Below are 20,188 nucleotides of genomic sequence, written 5' to 3'. Positions count from 1 at the left end.
CTAGACCCCTACAGATGTCTCCTGAACTCTCGTCAATTCAGTCCTAAGGTACATAATCACTTGCTACCCTTTCTTCATGACTGCTGTCTCATACTCCCTTCCCTTTCAGCACAGCACTACCCTTCCGCTAACCTGTTGGTATTTTCTGCAAACCTAATCACTATGGGTCCCAAAACAAATTCTTCTTAAATATTTTTTCATTTTATCCTCTTTATCTTAATTGAATCATTTGTTTTCCTTAAGATTCCTACTTCGTTCCCAACCCGGTCAAGTCAGGGCCATTCATTCCTAAAGAAGAGAAAAGTCTACATGCCCTTCTTCTCCACCAGCTCTTCTAGGCTCATTCCATAGATAGCTAGTCCAACTACCCTCTTCTTTACAGTCTATTCCCTTCTGTTTTAAGAATCCTTCCTTATCACCATGTCACCTTCTACCAACATCTCTAGCTCATTCCCATATTTTCTCAAGAATTTCAGAACCTAATTCAAATTCAACCTAATTCATATCAACCTCCAGTAAAAGTCTTGTTTTGAGAGCTAGACTGTGAGGATTAAATCATGGCTTCTCCATTAGTGTCATACACTTGAGTAAGTAAACCAACGTCTTTGTGCTTTAGTTATTTCACATATAAAATGAGAGTAGTACTAGTGCCTACTTCCTAAATTTGTTAATGTTGCTATGAAGATTAAAGTAGATGTTATATAAAAAGTTCTTAAAACAATAGCCACCGTGTAGAAGGTACTCAGTGGACATCAATTATTATTATTTACACTTTCCCCAAGTTCCAAGTGTCTTTTTAATGACCAAATTTGCCATTCTTGTTTCCTCTATAGCACTTGATGAAATTAAGCATTTCTCACTTTCACACACCTCTCTTTTTAATAGCTGTTACCTTGGCTTCTGTAAGACTGTGTTCTTTAAGTTCCTTCCTCCTCTTTGAACAGAGCTTCTTTATCTCCTTCACTATGCTTTCTCCCTTGCCTGTGTTTCTAACCATAGATATTCTCTGTTTCTGCCACTCTCCCTTTCACCTTAGTGTACATTGAAACTATTCTGTGTCATGTGAATTTTACTTCATCCTAATTCGCTGTAATAGAATAAGAAAAATACCAATGCCACCTTAAAGGATTCTGAATGCAAAGAAAAGACTGAGACAGCTTTATTAGTTAATAGTGGCAGGTACCTGGGCCTGATGAGAGCTTTTGACATGTAAACAGCCACATCGAGCACCTTTATCAAAATCTACACATTTCATTGGATATATTACAGTAAACACACATCTTCATAAAGGTTGAAGTAATGGTCCTAGGAGTAGTAGTGGTGCTACTGGTATAATATTGATTTTCCTGTGATATTGGTTCTTTTATTTTCTGATCTATAGTTCTATTACTCTCCAAAAGGTGAAATACTTTATAATTTATTTTTATGACATGCAATCCTAGTTGTGACTGGATTCCTGATGCTTTCCATTTCTTGGTTAAAGTAACAGACAGTAACCTTAGTAACCATAGTTACACACCTGGCTCTGGATTTGATTCTACAGTTTCTGGGTCTCTTTTCTTTCCCTGACATCTAGTAAACAATTACCCTGTCTCTCTGCCTATGTTTGGCTTCTGATGCCTACCTGAGAAAATGTATGAGTTCTCTTTCACCTTTCCCTCCCACATCTCATTCTTACTGCTGGTTTCTTCATTCATGTAACTTGTTATGGAGTAATATGACCAGATATGTGTAATTTTTTAAAATTCACAATATTTTCCAGATGAATTAATTACAAACATAAAACTACTTAAATAAAAGCACAATTTAGGGAGTATTGAATTGAAAATGAAACACTAAAGATTTTAGTAAAGAATTCTTTTTTAATGCCACAAACAGAGAATTGAAACAATAAGTTAAACTGGTCATATTAGATATTAAAAACATACTTTCAGAAGAGCAGCAAATATACCATTTGGATATGTTCTAACCATTCATACATCAGCTAGTAACATTAAAAACTAGATTGAGTAATTAGCTACATAGGAGACCTCTGTGTTATTTACACAGATGACACGTAAGTTATCCAAAATCCTAATAAATCAAACCAGGGGTGTATTTGCAGTGCTAGATTTGTGTTTCATGCTACCTTAAAGAACCTCTCTGCACTGAAACCACATCAGCTTGAACACATATATCCAGCAGTGTTTCTAGGATGGTAAGAGAGATTGTTAAAGATGTGTTAAGCCTCTTACAGTGTAGTATTATTGCTTTAAGGGCAGCGTATACATCAATTCCATCTTTAAAAAACTACTCCTGTGATGACACTGATGTGAATTCAAAAAGCTTTTAAGATTTTCTTAGACTGATTCCATGCTTGAAGGCAAAACTCTCCACTAACCATTATTAGAATAATGCCTAAATTAACTGATCTCTTGTGATTAATCTGTATGATAGTATCATTGGCAGTTAAAAGTATCAGTTATTCTCACCACCATATACTAAGGGGGTCAATTGCTATTCATTCCTTACTGAACTAGCACAACATTCTCATAGAGAAGAGGCTAAAGATCCATCTTTGGCATTTCTGGTTTCCTCTTGTGGTCCAATCAAGTCTTTAGGTCTTAGGCTTTGAAGGGTAACTGAGTAATAACTGTGTCTGTATTCCGTGGGGTCAGGGTGTGTGCCTCATTTGCCTACCTCTGTACCATCAGTGTGTAACACAGTGCTTGAAAAATAAACAGAACTCAATGAATAATTGTTGAATGAGTAAATGAATGAAAGATCCTGCAGTCAACCACAAGACTTAACTGAAAAAAGGCTTGATGCAGCATTGTGCTTATACTTCAGGCAATAAATTTCAAGGTTTAAATAATTATAATTTAGAGCCAAACAGGGTCCAAAAGAGGTAAGGTTATATTTTTTCCAAAGGTTCTGCCTTCTTTTCCCCTAACTCTTACTAATTTTTCAGGTCTCTCTAATGTGTCTTCCTCTGTAGGAATCCTTCTCTGACCTTTTCGCCAACCCAGGCTAAGAACCCATCTGCTATATACCTCATGGTGGATAAAACAGTACCAAATCAGTTTGGTACTATTTGAAAAGAAGAGTGAGAGTGACACAACCTGAGACTGGAAAGGTTGAAGGACCACAAAGGGCCTTGTCTAATTCTAAGGGGCTTAAAAAACATCCCATGAATGATGTAAAGCCGTTGAAGAGATTCTAGCAGTAGTGGCAATATCATATTTTAATTCAAAATGAATCATTTTGAGAAATTGTAATAGAGCGTGGGGTGGTAAGATTGTATAAACATTATTTTGACAGTCTAGATAAGAGATCATGAGAACAGAGGTGAGAGAGAGATCAGATTAAATAACCAGTTGTGGGGTAAAATCAGAAGGAATGAACAGAACAGAGGTGAGAAGAAAGATCATATTAAATAACTATTTAGGGGACAAAATCAAAAAAGCCTGATAATGGTTTAGATATAGGGAAGAGAGAAAGATTAGTTTCATTCACTAATTCAAGAATTTACTGACTACTTCCTGTATTCTGAGTACTGTACTAGGTAGGAGAGGTAGGACATCAAACAAGCACCATACTGCTCTCAAAAAATCACAGTCTAGGTGAAGAGATTAAGGTGTTGAGTTGAGTTAAGGAGTGAGGTCTTGATGACTTCCAGGTTCCTAGCTCAAACCACTGAATTGATGAAACTTCCAATAACTAGGAAAGAAAATAAAGGAGAAGCAAGTAGGAAAACAAGATACCTGGTCAGGTACTGGATCTCCCTGCCTTCCCAGAGGAGTTTGACTTGAACCCGGAGCTCGCTGAGCAGATCAAGGAGCTGAAGGCTCTGCTAGATCAAGAAGGGAACCGGCGGCACAGCAGACTCATAGACACAGACAGCGTCCCTGCCTACAAGTGGAAGCGGCAGGTGACTCAGCGGAACCCTATGGGACAGAAAAAGCGCAAGACGCCCCTGTTGTTCGACCACCTGGAGCCCCTGGAGCTGGCGGGGCATCTTACCTACTTGGAGTATGGCTCCTTCTGCAAGAACCTGTTCCAGGACTATCAGTTTCGTGACTCACGGCTGAACCGTGTACAACCCCGTCCTGGAATGATTCAGCTCCCTCTTCAACAGCGTCTCGCAGTGGGTGCAGCTCATGATCCTCAGCAAACCCACAGCCCTGCAGCGGGCCCTGGTCATCATACACTTTGTCCACGTGGCGGAGAAGTTGCTGCAGCTGCAGAACTTCAACACACTGTTGGCAGTGGTCGGGGGCCTGAGCCACAGCTCCATCTCCCGCCTCAAGGAGACCCACAGCCACGTTAGCCCTTAGACCGTCAAGCTCTGGGAAGGTCTCACGGAACTAGCGACTGCGACAGGCAACTGTGGCAACTACTGGCGCTGGCTGGCAGCCTGTGTGGGTTTCCGCTTCCCCATCCTGGGTGTGCACCTCAAGGACCTGGTGGCCCTGCAGCTGGCACTGCCTGGCTGGCTGGACCCAGCCCAGACACGGCTCAACTGGGCCAAAATGAAGCAGCTCTTTAGCATTCTTGAGGAGCTCGCCATGGTGAGCAGCCTTCTGTCACCAGTACAAGCCAACCTTGATCCGCTCAGCCTGCTCATGGTGTCTCTGGATCAGTATCAGACGGAGGACTAGCTGCACCAGCTGTCTCTGCAGCGGGAACCATGCTCCAAGTCCTCGCCAACCAGCCCCACTAGCTGCACCCCGCCACCCCGGCCCCCGGTGCTGAAGGAGTGGACCTCGGCTGCCAAACCCAAGCTGGATCAGGCCCTCGTGGTGGAGCACATTGAGAAGATGGTGGAGTCTGTGTTCCGGAACTTTGACGTCGATGGGGATGGCCACATCTCACAGGAAGAATTCCAGATCATCCGTGGGAACTTCCCTTATCTCAGCGCCTCTGGGGACCTTGACCAGAGCCAGGACTGCTGCATCATCAGGGAGAAGGTGGTCTCCTATTTTCTGCGCTCCAGCTCTGTGCTGTGGGGCCGCATGGGCTTCGTACACAACTTCCAGGAGAGCAACTCCTTGCACCCGGTCGCCGCTGCCACTGCAAAGCCCTGATCCTGGGCACCTACAAAAGGCCCCAAATGCCGAGCCTGTGGTGTGAACTGCCACAAGCAGTGCAAGGATTGCCTGTCAGTGGAGTGTTGGCGCAGGACCCAGAGCGTGAGCCTGGAGGGGTCTGCACCCTCACCCTCACCAACACACAGCCACCATCACGGCGCCTTCAGCTTCTCCCTGCCCCGCCCTGCTCGGCGTCGCCCGGGTGCAGCGCCTGCCATAGATGCCCGACGCGGCGCGCGTGCAGCGGAGCAGAGGAAAAGCTCCCGCAAGGCAGATCCTGCGCCCCGGCCGCGCGGCCGTCTTGTAGGTCACCCCGAGGAGGCCCCTGGGAATGCCTGTCAGTAAAATGTCGCCCCCTGTGAAGCTGACCTTCCAGTGCCTGGCCTGTGCCTTGGCCTCCGCCTTGGCCTCCTGCTGTCTGGCTCCTGCAAGACACGGAGGAAATGGCCTTCGGCGCACAGCCCCCGTGGCCCCCTCGGACAGGACTACCCCAGTGTTCACCCGTGTCCTGAGCTTTGGGGACAGAACCGCCCTGGTTGACCAGCATGGCCACCACAGGTACGCGGAGTTTTATTCCCGCAGCTTTCACCTGTCCGGGGAGATGTGCAGGCTCCGCGGGTGTGTTGGCTGGGGGCCTCAGTAAGGAGAGGGTCTCCTTTCTGTGCGCTACCTACGCCTCCTACGTCGTGGCCCAGTGGGCCTCGTGGATGAGCGGCGGTGTGGCGGTCCCCCTCTACAGGAAGCATCCCGCGGCCCAGCTGAGGTGAGTCATCTGCGACTCCCAGACCTCCGTGGTTCTTGCCAGCCAGGAGTACCTGGAGCTCCGGAGCCCGGTAGTCAGGAAGCTGGGGGTCCCGCTGCTGCCTCTCACACCAGCCGTCTACAGTGGAGCGGTGGAGGAAGTGGCAGAGGGGCTGGTCATGGAGCAGGGGTGGAGAGACCAGGGCGCCATGATCATCTATACCAGCGGGACCACAGGGAGGCCCAAGGGTGTGCTGAGCACGCACCGCAACCTCAGGGCTGTGATGACTGGGCCGGTCCACAAGTGGGCATGGACCAAAGACAACGTGATCCTCCACGTGCTCCCGCTGCACCACGTCCATGGTGTGGTCAACGCGTTGCTCTGCCCACTTTGGGTGGGTGCCACCTGCGTGATGATGCCGGAGTTCAGCATTCAGCAGGTTTGGGAGAAGTTCTTAAGTTCTGAAACGCCACATATCAGTGTATTTATGGCAGTGCCTACCACATACACCAAGCTGATGGAGCACTACGACAGACATTTTACCCAGTCACATGTCCAGGATTCCGTGCGTGCCGTTTTTGTGAAGAAAAAATCAGGCCCCTGGTCTCAGGCTCCGCCGCCCTGCCCCTCCCCGTGCTGGAGAAGTGGAAGAACATCACAGGCCACACCCTGTTGCAGTGGTGCTGCATGACCGAGAGCGGCAAGGCTCTGTCCGGGCCCCTGAACGCCGCAGGGCGTGTGCCAGGCTCTGCGGGGACCCCGCTGCCAGGAGTGCAGGTGCGCACTGTCTCAGAAAACTCACAGAAGGAAGGCTGCGCCCACACCGTCCACGCAAAGGGAGACGAGAGGGGCACCACGGTGACCCCGGGGTTTGAAGAGAAGGACAGGGAGCTGCTGGTGAGGGGACCCTCCGTGTTTCGAGAATACTGGAATAATCCAGAAGAGACTAAAAGCGCATTCACCGGGGATGGCTGGTTTAAGACAGGGGACACCGTGGTGTTTAAGGACAGCCAGTAGTGGATCCAAGGCCAGAGCTCGGTGGATGTCATCAAGACCGGAGGCTACAAGGTCAGCGCCCTGGAGGTGGCGCCCTGCTGGCTCACCCCAGCAGCACAGATGTGACTGTTATTGGAGTTCCGGGTATGACATGGGGCCAGCGGGTCACTGCTGCGGTGACCGTTCGAGGACACTCAGTGTCCCACAGGGAGCTCCAAGAGTGGACCAGTTCTGCAGGTTGTAAGGAAGCATGGCTGGGGAGGCCTCAGGAGACTTCAGTCATGGCGGAAGGTGAGGGGGAGGCCGGTGTGCCCCATGTGGTGGAGCAGGACGAAGAGCTCACCTACAGCAGATTCCTTCAGAACAAACATTTGTCTCTGTCCTGTTCCCCTCTCCGTTCACACCCTCCCTGCCTCCACCCTGACTCGCCTTCTCCTGAGCACTGAAGGTAGTTTTGGTTCGTCAGCCAAACAGCAGGAACCCTTGCTCATCAGGCAGCACAGCAGCAGGGCACCGCAGAGGCCCGGGTGTGCACAGCACAGCTGGAGCACTGCCGCTTCTCGGCGGCTGCTGCTTTCATTAAACAGCCACCTTGTGGAAAAGAAAAAAAAGTGTTTAGGACTAAGTGATATCCTTAGACTAAGTTTCTATTATTCTGTGATTTTTCTAAATTACTCTTTTAAAGAGTAACTTTTTACTCCTTGAAAGGACTCCTTTAGTTTCTTAATTTCTAGGAAGGTTATTTTAATTATTTAAATTCACTCCCTCTAGTGAATTCAAAATGCAACTTGCCTTGCTAATTTTAGAGCCCCACAAATATTTTCAGAAATTCAACTCTCCCTTAGCTATGGCTAAATATAATTGTTGAAGGAGTACAGAACAAGGAGGTGATTAAAATGGAATGCACTGAACATGACAGAAAGAATAAAATGTAAGAACCAGTTCAGAATCTTAAAGAAAAATAGAATGGCTAGGAACTAAGAGCTCATCACGTTAGGCAACAACAAATGATGGGGGGGGGGGGAATGGCCTGGAGGCAGCCTAGTGACAGGGGACTCAGTGAAGACTGGGAAATTCAAACTTAATTTAATATGAAAGAAGACATTTCTGCAGAATTTGCAAAAGAATGACTTAAATACGATGTTTGAAGACCTTATCTTTGAAGACCTTATCGTGGCCCTTTACATAGGGATGAAGCAGAATTAGGAAGAATGGAGGTAAGGACACAGGCAATTGGATGACAGAATCATGATATGACTGGACAATGCAGCAGGAACAGGTTCAGTGACTCAACCCACCCAGGAATTATCATCTCAAAAAATAGGTAAAAATGAATTAACTTGTTCCAGAAGTGTGCTTACAGTTGACAGGACTCCTGTGAGGTTATTTGGAAAATGACACTCTTGAGAGATGCTCTTCCACAAAGAAGACATAGCAAAATCTTGGGATGTTGAAATTATCATCAACTCCTTCAGAGATCCCAGCCCTAGGAAGCAGCATACTTGCAGAATGAAGGACAAGTGATAAATCTTAGATCTGAAAGTATGTTGAGAGCATAAAAGACTTAGTAAGATAATCTAGAATGATGTCTCATTAGCTGACGTGTTGAGAAATAATCCAAAAATATGACTACATTATTGACGCAGAGATATTTATTGCATTAAGAAATGCCAGGTTTTCTTGATTACTAACAGAGGAAATGGGAACAAAAAACATAAAGCATGCCCTGTCAATGCTAATGCACTTCCATGGCAAAATATTAAGACATCAAAGTTTATGAGGTCAAGTCAAGCCAAGCCATTCATTTAATTCAGTCAAGCTTGTTGAAAAAAAAAAAAATGGGGATCTGGACATGGCATTTTAGAAAAATGAATAATGCCAATCTAAAAATGATTTTGGTGCTTAATGTTAGAATTACTGTAGTCTGAAAAAAAAAAGCCTTCCTTTAAAAAATGTCAACACTTTCTTAATGGTGCAGAAGAATATCTAAATGATTTATAAGGTATCTACATGGATTCTGGTCAGCTTTTTTGGAGCAAGAGCAAATAAAGCCATGTTGACATTAGCTGTGTTGTTAATACGCAAACAAGGCAAAAGTGAAACAGTTCTGCTGGCCTTAGCCCAGATGGATTCTGTGTTGGCAAAATTTATAAAGTGCATAACAGATAGCAAGATAAACAATGTTTCCCATATTTTCTAAAACAGTAATATGATCATACTATGTTTTACCAAAAATTAGAGAAAATTACCTGCTTCACGTGTATGTTTATATAAATTTTACTTAGTATACAAAGTGTGACATGCAACTCTCTTAAAATGAAAGGACTGTAAGTAACTTAATAAATTTAAGATGTGAGACACAATAAAATACTGACATAGGAAAATACTGTGTGGACAAGCTGCGGACAAGCATGTATTATCACCATTATCACTCTGCTGAGTCTCTGGTGTTATATTAAAAAGTTTAGATATATATAATTACCTCAGCATTCCCTAATAATGATATAACAAATTTATTACATAAACACCACATACAATATAACAACTATAAGCACACATTGGTAGAAGGGTTTTATCAGGCTGTGCCGCGGGTAAAGCAGTGGTTCCTAAATGGCTGGCCTGACTATAAAGTCATGTGGGAAACATTTTCTAAGTTCAGATAACTTGGCTCTGGCTCAGATTCAGTAAGTAGGTCTGCAGTGAAGCCTGTAAATCCATATTTTAAAAAAAAAAATTCCTAGTTCATTTTTATGTCCACCCATGTCTGGTAGTCATAGAACTAGAGGATAGAATGGGTAAATCAATGAAGGCTTATTAGAAGAGGTATGTCTTGAGGAGTGGTTCATTCTCACAATAGTCTGTATAACACTCTTTACTGAATAGTAACTATGTGAAAGGTACTTGGAATGTAAAATTAAAAGTAAACCAACTATTAGGGTAATGTGACAATTCAAGTGAAAATATACACAAGATGCCTAGGAAGCTCATGAGAAGAATATTTATATCAAGCAGGATGTTTGGAATCTTTTCTTGGAGGAAGTAAGGCTACAGTTGGAGCTTGAATAACAGAGAAGAGAAAGGGCTTTAGAAAAAAAGAGAAAAATCAATAGAACAGCAAGAGGGAAGAGAGGAAAAGTGAAAAGAAAGCTTAGAGGCAAAAATATGTCTTGAAATTAAGTTTCTGGATATTCAGAAGTTAAATACACAAATGACTTAACAATTTTTCAGGTCCAATTCCCAAATGAAATCACATCTATTTTCACAATGTAGCCCCCATAATATGGTATCTGAGTTTTATCTTTCTTATTTTCTAGGAATTATAGGAATGAAAAAAATATAGTATCAAGATCTAAATTCCAGTTTTACTATTTACTAACTATATATCCTCAAGAAAAACATTTACCTCTCTACAACTCAATTCCTCTTATAAAATAGGCTTAATATTACTTTTTTATAGTGTACATATGACACTTTGCTACATGCACAGACTGTGCAAGTCATGGTATTTAGGGTATCCATCACTTCAAGTATGTATCATTTCTGTGTTGGGAACATTTCAAATCCTCTCTTGCAGCTATTTTGAAAGATACAATACACTGTTGTTAGCTATAGTCATCCTACACTGTTTATTGAACATTAGAACTTATTTATTCTATCTAACTGAATATTTGTCTCCATAGCCAACCTCTCTTCATCTCCCCCCAAACACACACACACACACACGCACACACACACACACACGCACACACACACACCCTTCCCAGCCTGTGGTAGGGTTTATGTGCAAACTGCATTCATTACTTTCCTCCCCACCACCACTTCTGTTCCCAGTCTCAGCAAATGGTGCCACCAGTAATCCAATTGTTGAAACTAGAAACCTTGATATTGCAGTTAACATCCTCCACAGTCACCAGTAGCCCATATGGCATCTTTGTGCAACTTAGAAAAGATCCTCTTTTCCCCTGACAGACATAGGCCATGCCAGAGCACACGATCAGGTAAGCTGGGCTCACAGGAGAATCGGCACTGACTGTTTCCTGGGGAGCCATCCTTTGTGCAAGGCAACATCTGCAGGAGTACATGCAGCGTTCCTATTCTTCCTTGGTCTCAGTACCAAATCCCAAAACATTCCCTAATAACTATTATTACTGTTTTCTAAACATCCTTTGAACCTCTGAATATCTTGCTAACCCCAAAGTTCTCCTCATCCAAACTACTACCCTCTAACACAGAGATGATTTTAACAGCCTCTTTGCTGCCTCTGGTCTTGCTTACCTCTGTAACCTATAATGCAGTCAAAATGAAACTTTTCAACAGAAAATACAAAATTCATCTGACTCCTTACTAAAATCCTGGTTAATGGCTTCCCATTGCCCTAGGAAAAAGTAGAGGGTACATTCATGGGTACTGCTTTATGGGTATGCAAGGTCTTTTATCATTGGCTGGTCATCTGCTCCCTTCTCTGGATGCCTTTATCACTGTTTCCCACTAACCACATTGCTTTCCTGCCTGATGAAAATCATCTGCTTCCTCTGCTGCTTTGTGCATGCTATTCCTCCCGAAAGCCTTCAATCTCTTAGCCAATGCCTGCTTATGTTCCAGGTCTTAACTTAGATAATCACTTTTTTTGAAAAACTTTCCCTGACCATTCAACGTCGTTTGAGACTTCATTCTATGTTATTTTTTGTCCAATACTATCCTTTTCTTTCCATAAGATAGCATTTTTTTTATATAATAATGTAGGTTTGTCTTCACAAGAAGGCAATCAGTGCTGTAAGGAGAGGCAACGTGCCTGATGTGTAGACCATTGTGGTAGTGTTCACTATGTGCCTGGTACACAGAGGCTGTTCCATAAATATTTATTAAGTTGGCTTATTAAACATTAATGAAATAATTAGTATGATGTCTACCACACAGTAAGCGCTTCACAGATGGCAGTTATTATATTATTAGTTACATTAAAAGACTCTTTTTTAGTTCTTTGACTCCTCAGTGACCACATTAGTAGGAATTACCAGGAAATTAGAAAACATAAAAACAGCTATCTACAAATTTCTAAAGAGTAAGATTTTGGGGATCATATATTTCTATCCCTCATTCCTAGATTGGGACCAGGAATGTAATGGGGCTAAAATTATTAGTTGAATTGGTGAAGCAAAGTTATTTTTCTTTCAGAGTTAAAAAAAGAAGCTAATATTGAATTATTGTTTAATATTTATGTGGTTTGTGGCACTGAGATTTCAAGAGTGAAAACTCTTTGTCATAGAACCTCTGTTGAGTGTCTATGGTTTGAATACACACACACACACACACACACACACACACACACACACAGAGTTATAGTTAGAAGATTGGTTACATCATCCCATTCATTTCACAGGGCTTAATGTGAGAAAGAAGTCAGTTTCTCCAGGTACCTGTAACCATGGGAAACACAAGAGTAGAGGCAAGAGAAGAAAATAAAATGTTCCGAAGGGCATGAAATTACTTCTAGCTTTTGCATCAGGCAAAAAAGATGTTAGTGTAGGAAATGTGTTATTTATATGAACACTGATCATTAAAATATTTTCACAATAGTCTCACCTCTTTTTTCTTTATCCTTAATCCTGTTTGCTAACAACGGCTAGCATTTACTGGATGCAAACACTGAAGCTGAGCTCTGATGCAGACCTAATCAAAGCTTTATCAATCCTTTGAAAAGTTCAAGAGATAAAACAGCTCATAAGAATTGTCCTACTTTGGGCCAAAAAGGGCCAGAACTTGGTAAGCTGGTCTCAATCAGGGGCCCACTTAGAAGGGCTGGACCATAAGCAAGGCGGCTCATTAGAGCTGAAGCAGTTCTTGAGACCTAAAAGCTGTTTGTCACCAGCACTTGCAAAGAGCGGGCAACAGGTCCTTCATTAAAGAGATCTTGGTAGCAGATCACAGTGTCCAACACATTCTACTCCTCATGTTGCTTGAATCCTCTCTTTCATTTATATGAAGGGGGCAGCATGTCCACAATCTAGTAACCTATCTTCCTGGGGGAAATTTACAAACAGATTAATCTACAGCTGGTCTCAACTAATACTGATAGTCTCCCTCCTCTATTATCTATTCCAGATTCCTCTCACCCTTGGCTGGCACTCCTGCCAGTCTCAGTTGCTTAGCTGTTGGCCTGAAAAATCATTCCTGAAGCATCTGAGTCCCTTAGACTCAGAGTGTGGTGGCTGCATTGTTCATTTATTGTCACAATTGGTCAAGAAAGCACCAAGAGGCACCTAATACCTCACCTAGGTGCCAAACATATTTGTGCCTTTCCCCATTTTGTAACTGCACTTCCTCATTCTTGACCATCAGAGTCAATTACCCAAGATCCGACTTCACTTCTTCTAATGTTCCCTATGAACAATGAGCTTGAATTACCCAGATATTAACCACGGCATATAGTTCAATGAAAATTATTATGTAACCTCTGCTGAAAGTGTTCCCTCCTTGGGCCATGAGAACTGCAAATCCCAAAACTGATCTGAAGATCGTACTGCAGATACAAAAGTTGCAGGGACAAGAAGCACAAGTTTCCCAAGGGGATTTCTGGGAGTGATTACAAGGAGAGCCACTCCTCTTTGCACCCCTTAGTTCCTGGACTCATTTATTCTTCCTGTGGAGAACATAGTGCCAGGTCCCTTAGCACCCAGGTTCTTCTTCCATCATTGGGCTCTAGGTCCAAATGCTGGCTCTAGTTCAAACACTTGGCTAGTGATTATGGTTGACTTTTTGTTGGGAAACTACCCTCAGACTCCTTGACTATCCATATTTGATTTTTTCTGATGGTGCTAGCTGAGCACTGTCTTTTTGGGTTGTCTCTTATCTTGCCCTAGCAACATGTGCTTTATTTAGCACCTTTATAAGGATCTGTGGATCATACTCCCTTCACTGCTTCTCTGGCCTTAATGGTCTTTATAATTGCATTCATCTGGGTTTTAAAAGTTCAGTGATACCACCTGGCATCAATTGTTTTTGCTCCTATCATTCCCATTTCTATCAATGAGACTATTTCTAGACTGGTCCCTCCTATCACCAGCTCTGGCCTACAGAGACCAGATACAGTCTTGACGGAACTTTGTAGTGGTGCAATTTTTATAGCCTTTGTAAGTGGTGTATTTTCTGTCCCTTTCCTTAAAACCTAATCATCTGATAGGCTTTCCAGCCTTACATAGAATATTTACTCCACATACCCAGTTTACATGTAATTCATAAACAATATGACTCTGGAACATTCCATTAAAAACAGAAAATATCTCTCTGAGCTTGGCTTATCTGGCTTAATAGCAACACAAGTAAGCATTCATTAAGCGCATTTACAAAGATAAAACTTGGGAAATCAAACAATATTTGCAACTTGAATTTAAAAACTCCTCTTCCTTGCATTTAAGATTTATAGGAAGAAGGCTGAAATCAAACTTTCTAAACCCTAATTCTTTATTGTATTTACCATATCCCACTCTTAGCTTAAATGTGAGCTACAACTGCCAATCCCTAGAAGATGCCTCATAATTTTTCTTTTCCTGTATTTTGGGTCTTCCTGTTCTCTTGGCCTTATTTCCTATCTCTATCCCTCTTTGCCAGTTAAGCATTATCTTGCCCTATAGCAAGCAACATTTCATTATTCTTTCAAAATCTAAGTCAAACCCTACCATTTTCATGAAGTCTTTCCTTGACCCCATCAATCAAATAACAAATACCATAAGTTTACTGTCTCCAATGTGCCAAGTGTTTTATGTATTTTATATATGATCCTTCAGTCAACCACACAAGATTGAATTTATCCTGAATTTAGTTGTGGGGATACAGGCCCTGAATCACACAAACCAACCAAACTAGTTTGCAAGGGACTGAGGTGGGGACTTTCGATGGTAAACCTGGACTGAGAAGCTTCTTATGCTGAGCCTTCAGTGCTAAAATTAAGACTGAGTAGTTTCTCAGCATGTAGAACTTTCAGTGTTAAAACCAGACTGACCTGGGCAACCCAGGATCATTGTTCACTCTACGGACAGCTGGTAAGATGATAGCTGGGATGCAAAACCAGGTCTATTTAACTTCAAAGCCCATGTTCTTTCTTCGACCACGTTGCCTTTTTTAGGAATCTTCTTTTTAATTCCTGTGGTATTTTTTTCCAAATGCTTTCATAATTATCAATATATTTGTTATGTTGCTCCTGATAGATTCCCTTAAGAATGGGGCTGGGTCTGACTCATCTGTGAATCTCAGATAAAACCTAGTGTAGGATCCTGTACCTGACCCCAGTTACCTCTGTGATCTCAACACCTACTTCTTTATATTCTATTTATTTTCTATTACCTTCTATATTTCTTCTATTGTCTTTTATATTATCATCTTGTATATTTTCTGTTCTATTTAAAGCTACAACTCACTCCTTAACCCACACTCCCAACCCACTTAGGCTTCCCTCATTTTCCTTTTTTTACATAGTACTATCACCTTCTAACATTCATATTATATAATTATTTACTATTAATGATTTATTACCTGCCCCTTCCTGGTATAATGCAAACTCCACAAGGGCAAAATATTTATCTCTCTTTTGTTACTGATATATTCCAAGAAGCTAGAACAGTGCCAGAAACAACTGGAGCATTCCCAATAAATATTTGGCAAATAAATCAATGAATGAATAAATGAGGTTATTTTATTATATGCATAAATGCACACTATAACAAGAATTATAGTGGCCAGGAATGTAATTGTCAGAGTTTTAAATAATGCAAGAGACATAGAGATACGTCAGGATGTGGATTTCCTCTTAGTTGAAATTCAGTGTATCAGAGATGAGCTTTTGGCCTTCTCTGCCTGTGAAGGACAGCTGCTCCCATCCATTTCTGGAACAACACTGTTCAATACAGTATCCACTACCTATAAAGCACTCTAAATGTGAATTAATTTCAGCAGTTCCACTCTGAATTGGGATGTGACAAAGTATGAAATACACACCAGATCTCAAAGTCTTGGCATGAAAAAATAAAATACCTTATTAGCATTTTCTCATTTATTGCACTTTTAAATGGTATTTTTGTATACATTCAGTTAGATAAATAATATAAAACAAACAAAACATTGGATTAAATTAAAATTAATGTCAGCTGCTTCTTTGTACATTTTTAAATGTGGCTAATATAAACTTTAAAATTTTATGAGTCCAAAGGCACAACTGCTTTAAAGAGTTCCATGGCTCATGATGCAAAGGCCTTGAGAAGGACAAGCATGGCAGAATCTAGGATTGACTGGCAGCAGAGCAGACCAGACTTGGTTTGGCTAGGATCCAATCACCACAAAGTCTCATGAGGGGAAACCAGATAATTGAAGTTATATAACCCTAGACAATGCTGTGATGCATAGGCAGGTGAGTACTCAACATCAGAGAGGTCTGAAATGGCAATAGACACAGATCCTAGCACCCAGATGAATTATTTCAGGGTGGAGCCTGGTAGTATAGAATCAGTGGAGATCCAGAAAAGGAAGCAATCAGAATCAAAGGCCACTGAAGGCAACAGAAAAGACACAATCTTAGGAAGACTTCTGCTCTGGAAATGAGGAGAATGAACCTAGTTCTAGGTAAAAGTGGAGGGCAATACCATAGTCATACAGGACTTTAGTAAAGAACACAGTCATACAGGACTTTAGTAAAGAACACAGTAGGTGCTCAGTTATTACCAATGTGGTATATATGCAGTGTGCAAAGTCCTGACAACTGAGTCGCTGAGCTACTGATGGGGCGATTTTCATATTTCCCTATCCCTATGAGGAATATTGGTCCCAGAGTCATGAGTAAGCCAATGGCAATGCTGGAGGAGTGGTGGGGCAGAATGCCCAACAGATAATTACATTGGTTCCTGTCAACTAACTAGATGAAGAAAACCCTAATAGTCAGACTTTAGCCAATCTTGGTTCTCCCACACCCTCAAAATAATGAACCTAATAACCTCCGCCTCAGCCACTGCAATGAACCAAGCTCTGAGAAGGCACAAATGTCATCAGACCTACTTTATTCAAATGACAAACTCTTCTCTAGTAAACTTTAAAATAATTTATCACTATATTCATTTTAAAAAGACTGTTAAAGGGGGCTTAGCTAGTAGAAATAGAACAATAATAACAAAACTGACAGTTTTTCAAAGTGTTATTTTATTTTAATAAATGTTACTATAAATTAGTATAGCCATTTTGGAAAACAGTATAGAGGCTCTGAAATGGAAGCAGTTTTCCCTTTTCCCCCTTGCAGGGCATGTCACAGGGGGTGGCTCACTTCTTTGGTGCACTGCTGCTCAAACCCTCTAGAAGCAGCATGCAGATGGGCAAGTCATGGGGCTCCAACACCACGGCAGTGTCTAGGAATGAGTATTTACAGATCCCGAAGCCCCAGTGGACATGTGTTACAGTGTGCTTTTTCTGCTTAGCCATCTGCAGGTGGCTTGTGTTCATTAGCTCAATTAGACCCTCTGTCTTATTGCAAGGACAGAAGGCTTTCTGTATCCTGGGGTTCTTGCCCTAGTATACTGAAAAAATTGGATTACACATGAGGTTGGAGAATGAGTAAAATATTTTTTTGAGTGGTGAAAGTAGCTCTCCACTACCCCTAGATAGATGGGAAGCCAGAAATGGGAAGGAGTGGGAAGGTGGTCTTCCCCTGGAGTCCAGCTGCTTAGTAACCGGACTCTCTTCCAACCACCATTGGCTGAATTTCCTTCAGCATCCATGTCATTCTGCTGTCGATGGCCTGCTTGCCTCCTTGCCTCAGTCAGTGTGTTTTTCTGCCAGCGTGTTCCTCTCAACTTCCAACCACTTACTGTATGTGCCCGTTAGGGTCTTGTAGTTTTTATAGGCACAGGATTGTTGGGGGGGCGGTATGTGGCAGGCCAGAGCGGTCTTGGAAAGTGCATCGTTTCAGCATGAAAACAGGAGTACCTGTCCTCTTAGGTCTATGGTACAGGCCCAAGGGTGGAGCCCTCACCAGGGACCCTGCCCTTCACTATCCAGCATTTCCCTGTCCCATTCCCATATCAGTTCCTCAAAAAAACAAATTTTTCATGTATATAAATATGCACATATTATTGAGAAACAGAATATACTAATAGTAGCAGCAGATTATAAGATAAATACAAAAATACAATATCAGGTTGATCAACTAAAATTAATTGGAAAATCTTCCACTTCATTGCCAAGCCAATTACTAACAAAGATGCTTTCCATTTGTTTATTTTTTTGTAATACTAGCTCATTTTAAAATATGGCAATATCTGAGTTTAGAGGTCATAATCTTCTCACCATATCGATTATTATGAAAGTTCAATTTAATCAATACAACGAATCTTTAAAAATAGGAAATATAATAGTATTCCTCATTCTAAACTGCTACCTATATATAATAATTTCTACAGCCAGACATAAAAATCACTAAAAAGAAAGCACTCCAAGCTATTGAGATTTATTGCAATGAAGGAGTCCATGTAAGTCTACTTCCTTCTCTTGTTCTCTTCCTTTCTCTTTCCCAAATACTGCTTTTCTATGTGGTCTCTGCATTTTTGTTGTTCCATATTAAAACAGGTTTTCTACTCTAGCCTCTCAGGCAGGCCCCTTTAACTGACCATTTCACTTTGTCTTCACTTCGCATTATCATTCTACTGAAATACTTGTTGTTCATTCCAAAGTTTTTAACTTCATTGGTAAAGATGAAAGATAGTTTAATGAAGAAATGGAAGGAATGAAGGTACATTCTACTGAAATACTTGTTCATTCCAAAGTTTTTAACTTCATTGGTAAAGATGAAAGCTAGTTTAATGAAGAAATGGAAGGAATGAAGGTACATGGGGAAAAGTTGATTAGCAGGTATTGCAATTATTAAAAAGGTCTATATACACCTACTATATATTCACAAAGTTTAAAAATAAACAAATAATTAAAAAATAAAAATAAAAAGGTCTGATATCAGGGTAACAAAGAAAAATAATTTCTGAGGTTAAAGTCTTTAATGAAGTCTAAAACAGCTCTGAATATAGCTCAGATTTGACTATCTTGTTTCTATGTACATGAGATGGGGATCATTACAATTGTTCATAAACATTATGTTTAATTCTGAAATTAAAATTTAAAATAAAAATACAAAAAATCTCATTAAGCCCAGGCCAATTAATTAGTTGGGACCTATACTATGAAGACAGAATATATGATTTCTAAAACACTGTAAATTATCCAAAATTCTGGCATGTTAAATAAAAGTAAAAGGGAGGATAAGGTTTAGTGTATCTCATATTTGCATTATTTGTCTTAAAATTCCGTAAAACAAGGTATGTTGAGGGAGTGACAAAGGAATAACTGTTTGTGAGAATAATCTTGAACTAGCTGCCCTGATTGCCCAAGAAGATAGTGCTTCCTGTCTCTGCCATCACACAGATGATCTTCCTGGATAATAAAGGGTTTCTCTTCAGCCTCAGTTATACTAATCATTGTCCTCCTCTCCTAAAGCCTAATTTCAGTACTCCACACCATCCATTCAGAGAGAAAGGGAAGCAGAGTACATAATGTTAGATTACCTAAAGAAGTCTTTAAATAGTTGTTTTTCTAGGTGCTAAATATTTTTCTAAATTTTTCTGAGGCATACCAATATCCTCCATTATTTTCATAAATGATTTATAAAACCCGTAGGTGAAAAACATCTACCCATAAATGGAAGGTTTTCCACATAAGGTTAAACAACACACATAATTTAGATGGTGTTATTTTAGACAAGTATAAAATAATTCTTTTTACTTTGTTTTGGCAGTAATTCACTTTTACTTCAAAATTTGATAGTAGAAGAAAACAGATGTCTAGTGAGATTGTACTTTATACGGGAAAAAAAAGAATTTAATATATGATGCTTAGGAAGGTACTAGTAGTTGAGTTCAAAAGGAGAGGAAAAGTCTTCCTTTGGTTCCCCTCCTAAATTTATCTTTTGTTTCTAGTGATCCCTAGCATAGAGTTTTCTGATAGCAAATATCTCCAGGGAAGCTGCCTGAGAATCATGATATCTAAACCTAGAAAAGGTCGTGCAGATTTTCTAGTCCAATTGTTTAATGCTTTAAGAGGCCAGGCAGAAAACTGAAGTGGAGTGTGTGTACCATAGCAGAGAGTGAAGGTCCCCCTTCAAATGTGTTCAAAACAAATAGAATGTGCTTTAGCACAATGTGAAAGTCTTAACAAAATAAGGATACAGAGTGCATATCCATTTATATTCCCTGATTATAATTTTTAAACTCAGTGCTGTTAAGCTTATATTTGTTGGCCTTTTATATTTTCAAGATTGTCTTTCTCTTTCTCCTGAGACACTAAGAAGCTGGAACTTAAT

At 41.2% G+C, this 20,188-nt stretch overlaps 2 pseudogenes; both read left to right on the top strand.

The window, feature by feature from the left end:
• The first annotated feature begins 2,804 nt into the window (after positions 1 to 2,804).
• Positions 2,805 to 5,303, top strand: LOC108316147 (annotated as a pseudogene).
• A 15-nt stretch (positions 5,304 to 5,318) lies between these two features.
• LOC108316146 lies at positions 5,319 to 7,436 on the top strand (annotated as a pseudogene).
• Positions 7,437 to 20,188: the final 12,752 nt, after the last annotated feature.

This window comes from Cebus imitator, unplaced genomic scaffold (assembly GCF_001604975.1).
Source record: "Cebus imitator isolate Cc_AM_T3 unplaced genomic scaffold, Cebus_imitator-1.0 Scaffold182, whole genome shotgun sequence".
Lineage (NCBI taxonomy): Eukaryota > Metazoa > Chordata > Mammalia > Primates > Cebidae > Cebus > Cebus imitator.
Note: the sequence above shows the minus strand (reverse complement) of the source record. Positions and strands in the feature narration are given on the sequence as shown.